Genomic DNA, 11,876 nt, shown 5'->3' with positions numbered 1-11,876 from the left:
GCCACCGTGCAGCCCCCACGGGTGCTGTTTGCTTTTGGGGGCTTCGAGGAGCAGGGCAAGCCCCGCTTCTGGGGAAAAGGGGGGTCTGGAGTCAGGCTCTGACAGCATCGGCCTGCGGCTTTGCTTCCCCATCACCCTGTTTTCTTTCTGGGGGCTCACAGTCACGACCCACGACGTGGCTTCCCAATGTCCCCGTGCACCTCTGGGTGCTGCCAAAAGGACCAGGGTGGCGCAGAGGGGCTGGGGCAGGGAGGCAGGGAAGAGTCCTTGGGAAGACAAAGAAGGGGCCATGAGAGCTGAGGCAGGAGAAGCAGCTGCTGAGCTCAGCAGAGGTGTTCCCAGCTCACGTGTGAAAGGTGACAGGCACAAAAAGCCTCCCAAAGCTTGGAACTTAAAGCAGCCGAATGTGCACAGAGTCCAGAGGCTCCCCGTTTCCAGCCCCTGACTCGAGGGTGCCCAGCTGGCACGGGTGCACCCCACCAGCAGTGAGGGAGGGGATGCATCGCCCCGCGGGGTGAGCACAAAATTGCAGAGAGCTGGAAGGAGACTGTTGTCCTCAGTGTGCGTGTTTGGCCAGGCTCCGGGGCAGGACCAGGCTCTTGTCTGGGGGGGCTGTGGTGCAAACAGGGCCCCCTTGTGCCTTGCTGGCCCCGTGGCTGGCTGTCCCTCTCTGCACTCAGTACCACCATGGGCACCATAAAGCATAGGGTGACACTGGGGGAAAGCTGCCCCTTTGCCTTCCCCATGGTGGGACGCTCTCTTCCCGTGGTCTTTCCCGGCCTTTCTCCATCCTGCTTGCTTCCCGGGCGAGAAACGTTCCTCCAACCCCAACAACCTGGCATGGCTCAACCACCTACTCTGCGAGTGCTGTGCAATTACAACGCCCTCCCAGCACCAAGCAGCCAACCACCCCCTCTTTTATAAACTAATTGTGGGCTCCTTTGCTTGTGCAGAACCCCAGTGTTTCCCCATGAGTCTGATGAAGAGGAAATGCCGTATTATGACTGTTGTGATACTGTAACTCCAATTTCCACAGGGATCCCAGGCACTCACTCTGCTTCCTTCTCCCTGATGTAAACCAGGGGTGGCTCCGGTCAGCAGAGCTCCGGTAGCATGTGCTGCAACAGTATCAGCCACGGGCCAGCTCAGAGACCACAGACGGCTGGAAATTTTCCACGAAACAGCACTTTCTCCCCATGAAACAGCACTTTTTGCAAGGAGAAGTGAGAAGAAAAAACATATCCTTTAGGGATTCATAAATACAAAAGGATTTTTGCGTTCATCCACACTTTTCATGGGCAGGGGACAGGGCAAGAGTCATTGCCACAGCGGGTCTGAGCAGGATAATAGTGGGCTGAGGCAGATGGACACACAGACATGCTGAGGATTTGCAAAAAGGGTGGCTCAGAAGCAGCAGTCAGTGCTGCCAAGCCAAATTCAAACCATTAGGTCAGCTCTCCCTGATCTTCAATACCGACAGCCCAGCACCTTGGCCAGGACATCCCACCCCGAAGCCCGTCCCGTGGGGACCTTATGGACATGACCATGCAGAACCACGGGGCTGGACAGACACCTGACTCCAGCTGGGGTGCCTCAGTGCTTGCCATTTTAGGTGCAGTTGGGAGTCTTTTGGTGCATCTGGCCTTCTCTGGAAAAACCACCTGGTTTTCTTAACCTGGCCTTTGGGAAAAGAGGGAAGCAGCAGACTAATGAAGATCCTACCACCCCTGATCTCCCTGCTCCTGCCTGTTCCCTCCATTCCCAGCTCCTGATCCTCTGACAGGAGACCCTCCGTCCCCATCTAGCTGTAAAACCACCTAAAAACCTGGTGTTTCCCCACTTGCTGCTCTCGAGAGCACCGCTCCAGCAGCGGGAGGCAGAGCCTTTCACTCTAAGCCCAGCTCAGCGCGATGGGGCTGGAAACCTTCCTAATTCATGTAAACACACATGAAGTGGTCAACGGAGCAGCCAAATCACTGCCTCCCGCGTGCCAGGAGCCGGCGGCGCCTTCCCGAGAGGTTGGGAGGAAAAACCTGTCCTGGGGGATGCAGAGCACAAGAGGTCCAGCATGGGGTGAATTTTGCTGTGGGACAGGACCCCTCCTCTCACCTCCATAAGGATAGTGCCGAGGTCCCTCTGCACATCCCACAAGCTCTGGGTCGTGCCGAGTGGCAGCTCTTCCCTGAGGCCAATGGCAGCAACGTTCCAGCAGGAAAAGGCAGGGGTATGGCGAGGCATGACACGTTAATTTTGTAAGGCTTAGGGGTGAAGGTCATCAGGGGGGAGAAGGGACCGGGGAGGAGATGGTGCCCCCCCATGCCTCCCTCCAGGGCTGACCCCAGGCTGGATAAGGCCCCCATCAGCCCCCCAAGGGCCTGGCAGTTTCTTGGGCAGGCAGAAGGCAGCTCAGCCACCTTGGCTTCCTCCAGGTGCCCGCTGCAGTGCCAGCCAGCGAAAAATACAAAGTAAAATAAAACGCAGAAATCTGTTCTGGGCAATCCCCATTCAACAAGCTTTTATTTTGCCAGCACATTAGATGGCAACTGCCCATTACCCTGCACGGCAGCGCACAGGCATTAGTGATGTTGTAACAGCCCTATTAGCAATGTGCAAAACCCCATGAACCCAGCGATTACTGGGGGAACCCCGACGTGCAGGGACACCTCCGCGGCCAGGCGAGGGAGGGAGGGAGGGAGGGAGGCCATGAGAGCCCGCTGCTTTCCTTGCTGCAGGTCTCCTGCCTCTCGTTGCAGAACATCCAGCCTCATCCCGAGCCCACGTGGGAGAGGGGTTGTCCAGAGATGGGGAAAGGCATATCCCACATGCACAGCCTGGGAGGGTGCTGGGGTCGGCAGGGAGCAGCAATTGCACTCGCAGTGCTGCCCGGGGAGCTAGGCAGAGTTACCTCTGCCGCTCTCAACTCCCGCCAGTGCTGTCGCGTGCAGGATTTGTCACCCTGTGGATAGAAACGTGGCGTTCACCGGCCCCACAGGGCCCTCGTCCCCGAGGAGAAGTGCTGCAGCAGACAGTCCCTTCCCTGTGCTGCTGCTTGCAACAAAAGCTTAATTAACTACCAGTTTGCTGTCTGTTTAGAGGGATAAATCTAAAACCCAAGGATCAATATGCTGAAGTTATACATATTTTAGAGGGATAAATCTAAAACCCAAGGATGGTAATAAAGCAGTGAATTGTCTTCTTTGGCGGCTGAGAAGCAATGGCCCCAAAAATCAATATGCTGAAGTTATACGTACACACATACACACACACGTGTATGTTTGTTATTATTACGAATCAGGCAGCAGCAGAGGATGAAGAACCAGCTCAGCAGCCGGCTGGTATGAAAGGAACCAGTTTTCCACCAGTCAGAGCCCCTGCCCAGACAGAAGTAGACATGGAGCATCTCCAGTACGGGCTCCGGACAGCCACCTCCACAGTCCTGCCTGTAAGCCGGAGCAGAGCCACAGTTCCAGCTCTGACACTGGAGCATCCTCCGGCAGCCAGGACTCACCCTGCACCACTGGCCCAGCAAAAGACTTCAGGAATTTTCACCTGATCTTGTGTAACCATATTACCATGAGTCCCAAAGCTCCCTATCCCAGCCATCGCTGGGCAGAACATGATGGTTTAGACTACCACAACTGGAGAAAAGGGGTTACAAATGCAAGGTGGGCTGTAAACCACCATAGGCAAAGCTTAAAATATCATATCCCTGTAAAGGGCACAGACTGACAGTCATAGCTGCTCAGCTGCAGGCAGCACACCCGTGGGCAGCTCCAGACAAGTCACAGTGACAGCGTTTACGTTGGCTTTTGGTGAGCAATGCCTGAGTGCTGCCAGGGCTCCAAAGGCACCCCAGGACCCTCCAGAGAGTCCGTGCTCCAGCCCAGGACCCTTCTTCAATGCTTTCCAAAGCCTGGGGCTCAGACTCTGTCCATGTTTCTTCTTGGAGCCTCCTCTCGAGTGTCAAGCCTCTGGGGCCTTCGTGGAAAAAATAATGATCACAGAAGAGGAGAATCACAGCAAACCACCGAGCTGTAATGTGCTGCAACAAGCTACTTTCTCAAGTTATCCCCACACACAATTTTGCCCTTGAGATAAGAAATATAATTTGATTGCAGGAGCTGCAATGCCCAAGTGCTTTGGGCATAAGATCACTTAGTCACAGTAACTTCTCCGTCCCCCTCAAGCGACATTGCTGGGTACAAGGCGCTCTTTATTGATATAAAACAACTTAGCTCCGTCACTGGCTCAGCCTCAATTACTGCATTCACGCCTCTGTCCATCTCTGTAGCAACAAGGCAGAATGGCTTTGAGCCTGGTACCGATCTCCCGCACCGGCGAGCATCACCAGCCACCCCTCCGGCGCAGAGCTGCCTGCCAGTGCCGCAATGTGCTCTCACTGTACCGGGGGCTCCCGCGGGCACCGTAGGGCTGTAATGCCCGTACAGGCAGCCCTGCTCCACCCCTGCAGCGCATCGAGGCTTTCTGCCTGTTCCCAGCCTTCCTGGGGGCAGCAAAAACAGCCCTAAATTTGCTCATATGTCAGCATTTGGAGAGGGCACCGGGCAAAGAGCAGGGAGGGGATGGCAGTGTCCTAAAGCCGCCTTTGCATCCCCACCCACAGGGAGCCCATGAGCCACCAAGAGAAACTGGGAGGGGCCGTGGCTGATGGGACATCTCCAACACCAAGCAGCACAGATGGCCTTGCGGCTGCCAGAGCACTCGAGCTGCAGGTGTTAAACACTCATCCACTGGCTTAGAGTCCCCTGTGATTGCAGCCTCCAGAAGATGCAACATCTCCCTTCAAAGCTTGAAAACCCCAAGCGCTGCTTGGCTAAAAGGCAGCTGCGAGAGTGCACCTGACACTACCCCAGGGGGCTGTTTTACCCACCGTGAGAGTCCCTGGGGCTGTTCTCCGGTCCCTGGGGCTCTCTGCATGGCTGAGGTCTCTGGAGGGTGCAACATAACCCCAGGCGGATGCTGATCTCTGCCCTCTCCTTCCCTGGGACAGCAGCTGGGAGCCCAGCAGTGATGTACGGCACTTCTGCACAGCTGAAAGGTCAGAGCCAGCAGCATCCCCCAGGCACAGAGCGGGCAGGGCTAGAGCCTGGTTGCAGCCCTCAGCAGTCAGACCGGGCTCTCCCAGCTCCCCATATTGCTCCGTGCTGCCTGGGGAGCAGGAGGAGCACTGCAACCCTCGCAGGGCCACAGCTGCAATTGCCAAGGAGTGCTGCAGCCCACGATGCTGGTAATGCATCACAGGACATAGAGCTCCGGTGCTCGGGTACCTGCTGGAGGTGCACAGCTGGGTCAGGTGTAAAGCATGGGATCCTACAGCTCCCGTCGGCGTGGGGCAGTGTCAGCACAGCCTTGCATGGGGAATTTGGGAAGCTCCTGCCCTTGCAAGCCTGTCAGCACAGTGAGTCCTTCACTTCCATTAGCTGCTAATTCACTTACAGCAGAGGAAAATAATAGAGGTAAGGATGACTCCTTAGCTCCCAATAGGATTACATGTTTTGAGAGCAGAAGGGAAGCTGAATTTCCCTTTCTCTTCTTGGAGAAAGAAATTAGTGCATTTTTCTTACAGTGTTAATTAAAACCAGCAATGACCCCGGCTTCACCAAGAGGAAAACACAAAAGGTAAAAGGAAAGCCTGAACCAGCTTTATCGGTCAGAAAGGTTTCCTGACTGCCCTGCTGCAAAGGGAGATGCCCAGAGGAAACAAGAGCAGCAATTAAAAATTAAAGAGAGAGGGAGAGCTGTACAGCAGATTACCAAGATGTATTTGTATCTCTGCAGCGCATTAACAGGGCTGCAGTTCCCCTGGGGGAAACTCCTGACACCCACGGGGAACAGAGACACTCGCAGTCGTGACAGCAGCGGGCAGCTCTGCCCAGCTCAAGTCCAGGCAGGGAAGGGGAAACAAAGAAGGGACCAAGCCCTGGGTAAATGAGAGGAGCAGGGGAGAATGGGTGGGAGATGCTGAACCACAGGTCCCAAGGCAAAGAGAGCACCCTCCCTTTGCGTGAGGTTATTTGAGGCTAAACCCCCCCAGAAAGCCCCTGCCGGGAAGGGGACGAGGCAGCACGTTCTGGGTTGGATCCAGACACCTCCAAAAAAAAGTCAGACCTGAGGGCTGGATCTGTCCCTTTGCCGGGCAGACTTCTCAGAGCTGCCAGTTCAGGTTTGCCTCCTCCTCTGCCTCGCTGTCACACTCAGCTGAGCAGCATTTTCCAGCCCGGCACGGTCCCAGGAGGACGCTCCATTGCTCAGCCATTGAATTAGCACTGAAAGGATATCGCGCAGGGGACACCACAAGAAAATTAGGCTGGAGGAACCTCCCAGGCTTATTAGCGCGTTACACTGAGTCCCCACAGCAAGTGCTGCCTCCCGAGATGGACGGTGTCCAGGGGCCACCAGTGTCCCCCCCAGCCATCCCACTGAGGATTTTATATCCCCTGTGGCCCCAAGGCTCAGCCAAACGAGCTCACTGACCTGGTGGCGTCAACATGCACAATTTGGAGAGGCGTTTGAGCTCAAGAAAGAAGGAGGATGCAAAATGGTGAACCAAGGAGCTGGGAAGAAGGGAGAGCTTATAACCCCCCCATGACAGCCTCCCGCATGTGCGTGGACTTACACAGGGGCTCAGGGCTTGTATCGACAGCCCAAAGTGAGCCCAGGGAGCCTGGGCAGGACACTGACACCCCCTGCAACGCATCTGGGGAGCGCCAGAGCCAGGAGGCACCGCAGCTAGCAGCGGGCTGCTGGAAGGCTTGCACCAGCATTAGCCAAATTAAGAGGGACAAGGCATGTCGAGCTTCAGCTGTAATTAAAGAAAATAAAGTCAGGGGCTTAGGAGAGCAAGAACTCTCCAGCCTTTTAATTACTGCAGGAGAGTCGCCACTGCTGAACAGCGCTCACAGCCCTTCCTGCTGGGGTTTGTAAGGAGTTTGCTGCCTCTGCCCCACGTGCACGGTGTCCCTGAGCCCTGCAGCCGCAGTCCGAGCACCCAAAGGGGAGCTGCGGGCACGTGCCCCTGCACCCCATCCCTTGCATCCCATCAGAGGGGAGAGAAGTGCGGTTGTCTCAGCCAAGGCAGCCCACAAAGCTCCCCCCCAGACGCTGCCGTACCTCAGGCAAAACGCTTCTCTGGCTCTGCAGCTGGGCAGCGAGTGCATCCCTCCACGATGGGAGCCATACATCTTCATTTCACATCTCATAAACCCTCGTTTATCCCTTGGCTAACGAAGCTCCGGCTCTCCCGGGCAGGCTGGGGGGATGCAACACTGGGATGCCCCATGCCAGCTCCCATTTCTCTCACCCTGGCTGTCCCCAGGGAGGGAGCCGGGGAAGGTACAGAGCCCATGTCACTATAACCAAGGAGGTGATACAGCCCCGCCAGCAGCTGGGGCTCCACAGGCTCCTGTGTTGCTTATTAACGCACGTCCATTATGCACGAACCGAGCATTCACACATGGCATCTCACTCCCCTTATCTCACATTTCTCACAGGTGATGAGGAAAAGGGCTCAGCCGTTGCTGCTGTTGGTTCCCAGGGGCTGGCAGGAGGAGATGGAGGAGGTGACGGTCCGACCGCGCCAGAGCCGGGCAGGAACGCCAGTGCTTCGCTCCAGTAATAAACAGCCTCATCTTGCTGGGAGAGCTGCATTTTGGGGATGCTTGGGATGCATCTGTGCTTGGGACTGGGCATGGCAGGATCAGACCCCAAACAGGGTCCTCCGCTGTCCTGTTTTGGACGCAGCTGGTGGAAGGGGGAGAGCAGGAAAGCCCAGCATGGGCTGAGACTCCCTGGGGTGCCCTCATTGCAGCAAGGACATTGGGAGCCTCCAGCTGGGTTTGGGGGTCCCTACCTCCTGCTGGGCTTTCCTTCAAGTCACCCCTTCAGTAACCAGAGGGACAGACTCCCTCCCGGGCTCTGGGTGCTGCCCAGGCCTGTCTCTCATGGGGCTCAGCCAAGCTACTGCACCCCAACAGCCCCAAAACTCACAGCAAGCACAGCAGCAGGATCGCAGCAAGCCCAGCAGTGATGGAGGCAGGTACAGATACTGGGCACAGGCAGCTTTTGTTATCAAGCCTCTCTCTTAACACAAAGCACCTGGTAGACCCTGGGAGCCACCAGCACCTTCCTCACCCTCTCAGCCCCAGCCAGAAAGCGAGGTCAGCTCCAGGCACAGGGCACAGTCCCAGGAGCTGGTGGTGCTGGGGATTATCTGAGCACGGAGCAGCTCGGGGCTGAGGAGGAGGCATCAACCCACAGACCTCTCCAGCCAGCACGGGGGGAGATGCTCAAGGTGATTTCTTTGGGTGCCTGCCAGCCCTAGCTGTGCTGAAGGCTGCTGTGTCAGGAGGCATCCTGCTGCCTCCACTGTTCAGATAGACCGGGAGAAGTCTCATTTTGCAGCCCCATCTCTGCCAAAAGACTTCAAAAATCACCCAGGAAATCATATATTGTCCTGACTTATTCAAATTCATAAAGCAACAATTGGAAAGCCCCCAGCTATGGGCTGAGATCATGCAATTAGACCATTAAAAAAATAAACCTCTGAAACCCTCAGACATTTAAACCTGATAGGCCATATGAAGAAAAATGTTCACTTTTCATATACAATGAGTGGAAATCATTTTAGATTTTTATTATTATTATTTTAGAAGGGAAATAAGCATATTTCAATTCAGTCAAGAGTGAAATTGAGTTTAACAACAAAGCAATTTCTATTAGTGGAGACCCAGGAAAAAAAAATATGGATGAATAGCAAACTCACAGAGAAATGTATCAGACAATGGTGGAATTAGGAATTAAAAGTGACTTTGCTTTACTGCTGGTAATATAAGCACATAATGATCTACCTCATCGCTAATGTGCTCCCTTCCCATATAAACACTGTAAAATCACAACAGCAGAAAAGATTGGGATTTAATTCTGCCCCTTTCCCAACAGGGAAGGGAAAGGGATGCTGTGCTTTGCCAACCCCTGTTAGGGCTGGTCCACCTTCTCCTGGAGAGCGCCCGCAGCAAGATCCTGGTCTTTGCATCTGCAGCAGGATGCCTTAATCTGGGCTGAAAACGGGATGGCTTTCACCCCTGCTGAACGTCTGGGGCTGCCCTTCACAAAAAACAGCCTCGTGGGCATGACCAGGGAGGCACGGGGTGCCCTCCACGCTGGGCTGCTCCTGCCCACCCTCCGGCTACCTGGACCGCGGGCAGAAACCCAGGCAGCAGCCTGGCAGGGCTTGCGTTTCCCAGAGGCAACTGCCGTTGGAAAAGGATCTCTAATCCCCCGGGATGTTTCCCCAGTATGCCTCTCCCCCTGCCCCTCCTGCTTGAGGTGACCGGTCCTTGCACGTATCCGGGAGCTTGGCCTGAGCTTCCCGTGAAGGATGTGGAGCCGCTGTAGCCCTCTCCCCCAGCTCCCAGCCCCAGTAATCTCCTTGGTGAATAATAACCTGTAATTAGCTGCTTCGTTTGCTTTGCTTCGGTGTGTGGCTTGCCTTCAGGATGGCCTCCTGCCCCTTCGCCCCAGAGGGGACAACGGAGAAAAGAGAAAAGTGTTTCTGTCTCCTCCAGCCTCAACGCCCCGGGGTGGATCTGGCTGTCATGGATGGAGGCTGCGAGAGGAGAGGATCCCCCACGCTCCCGCCACCCGCAATTGCGGGATCAGAAGCAGTGGGTGCTCAGCAGGGGCAGATGTACAGGGCGATGGACGGGCAGCATCCCTGCTTGGGGAGAGAGGCAAAGGGGGGCTCCCAAAGCTGGGCACACCTGTGTCACAGCCGCAGCCTGGACCTGCCAAAAACCACCCTCATGAACACCAACTCCCGGCCAAATCCTGCCCTCCCATGCAGGTTGTGCCTTTTCCTTCACCTCCCCCTATATCCTTCCCCATCCCACTCTTCTTCTCTATTCACCGCTCACGCTTTTGGGGACAGGCAGTATCCAGCTCTCGCATGTCCCCCACGTGTCCCCCACCACCACTGAGCTGTGAGCAACCCTGAGGGTCCACATCCCAGGGCGCACAGCGTCACCGCAGGTTCTCTCCAGGATGCCAAGGTGGCATTGCTCTTCGTCTTGAATCATCTCCATTGCCAAGGACCTAGGTCGTTGGGTTAAAAATTGAAAGTTTGAATAGTCTAAAGTATCAAATCTTAAAGCAATTACACTGTCCTAAATCTTTATTGGCTTTAAAGATTAACTTCTCATCTCCAACGAGGCAGCTCCACTTGTTTCTCCTCAGCAGGATTCACAATTTGAATATGGAGACAAAGGAATATTGATTGTACCGTATATTACTAAATGGATTTTTTTGCACCATTTTCTTTCATTTTTCTTTCTTTCTTTCTATCATTCTTCTCCTATAGATGAACCAGTGAAGGTGAACTGCTGCAGGAGCTGGAGATGGGGTCACCGGGCGCTCCATCACGGAGGCTGAGAGGAATGCAAAACTCAATTTCAAGCAAGTCCTGTTCCCTTTGAAGTCAATTAGGTGGCTCCCAAGGACCTTGGTTGAGAGGAGACGGACAGAGGCAATCAGAGGAGAAGCAGTTGAGTAAAAGAGCAGTAAAAGCACAGAGCAATTCCCTAAAATGGTGCTGATCCATCAGCCAAGAGGGTCTGTGAAGGAAGGCGGCTTTCAACACCTGATTTTATACCAGTCCTCCATCCCCACCCTGGCAGATGGTGGGAGCTGGGACACGCTGCCGAAGCCACCCCGGCCGCAGGACCCCGATGCGGTGGGATGGCTGTGACACGGCACACGGTGGCTTTTCCCTGGGGTCGGATCCAGCCGTGGCTTAGGGACCCAGACATGTCCATTGAGGACGAGACCTCAGCCAGCCCTGGAGGGCACCTGTCCTCATCCCGGGGGGATTCCCCTTGCTTCAGGCTCAGGATGCCTCCGGTACAATGGGGGTCCAGAAAGGGACACCGCGAGGAACACGCGGTGGCATTTGTGTGACCCAGAGCGGCCCTGGCGGGGATGGAAAGCCAACCGAGAACAGGCAGTTCCTCAGGGCATGGTGGTTTGGGTTTTTTCCCCTTACATTTACTTACACCCGAGGGAAGAGCGCACTGCTGGCAGAGCGTGTGTTCCCACATTTACCCACGTCAAAGCTGTCTCGGAGCCCGTCTCTTCCAAATTTCCAAAAGCAAGAGGAGAAAATCAGAATCAGCAAATTGAGGAGCAATTGGAGCTGCACTTGGCATTCATGTCAGGAGATAAATCTCCTCCAACACCAGTAAATAACCAGACTTCGCTCCTTCCTTGGAGGAGGGAGTGTCCCCCCTCCAAACACCTGCAATAAGACACTTGCAATTACTGCTTTGTCTCCTGGAAACTAGTAAATAATTCAAACAAACTCCTTCTTTTAACTTTCGTTTTTCATTTTAATTAATCCACATAGAATTTTGTCCTCCAAACACAATCACGGCAGCACAGGAACAGCAGGTAGAGAATCTCATTACCAGTTTACCAGTCAGATCCTAGAGCCATTATTAATAGAGACTTCACCGCGTGAGGAATTAGTAAAACCCGACGGCGAGGGGGAAGAGAAACGCTCCTTCTGGAGTGCATCACCCTCTCTACCTTGTCCCCGGGGTGTCCGATGGTTAGAGATGCCGGAAGGTTGCCATGCTTTAGGGACAGCCAGCATCCTGCCTCCTGCAGCACCCGGTTGCTTGGCCCTGCAGCCAAGTGCCATCTTCAGTGCACGTGGTCCAGGAGGAGCTGCCGGGTTCAAAGCAAAGATGAGGCCCCTCACTACAAGAAGGACATTGAGGTGCTGGAGCGTGTCCAGAGAAGGGCAACGAAACTGGTGAGGGGTCTGGAGAACAAGTCTGATGAGGAGCAGCTGAGGGAACTGG

Source organism: Aptenodytes forsteri, unplaced genomic scaffold (genome assembly GCF_000699145.1).
Source record: "Aptenodytes forsteri isolate BGI_AS27 unplaced genomic scaffold, ASM69914v1 Scaffold243, whole genome shotgun sequence".
Taxonomy (NCBI): Eukaryota; Metazoa; Chordata; class Aves; order Sphenisciformes; family Spheniscidae; genus Aptenodytes; species Aptenodytes forsteri.
The sequence above is the reverse complement of the archived record's forward strand: the minus strand, read 5'-3'. Positions refer to the sequence as shown.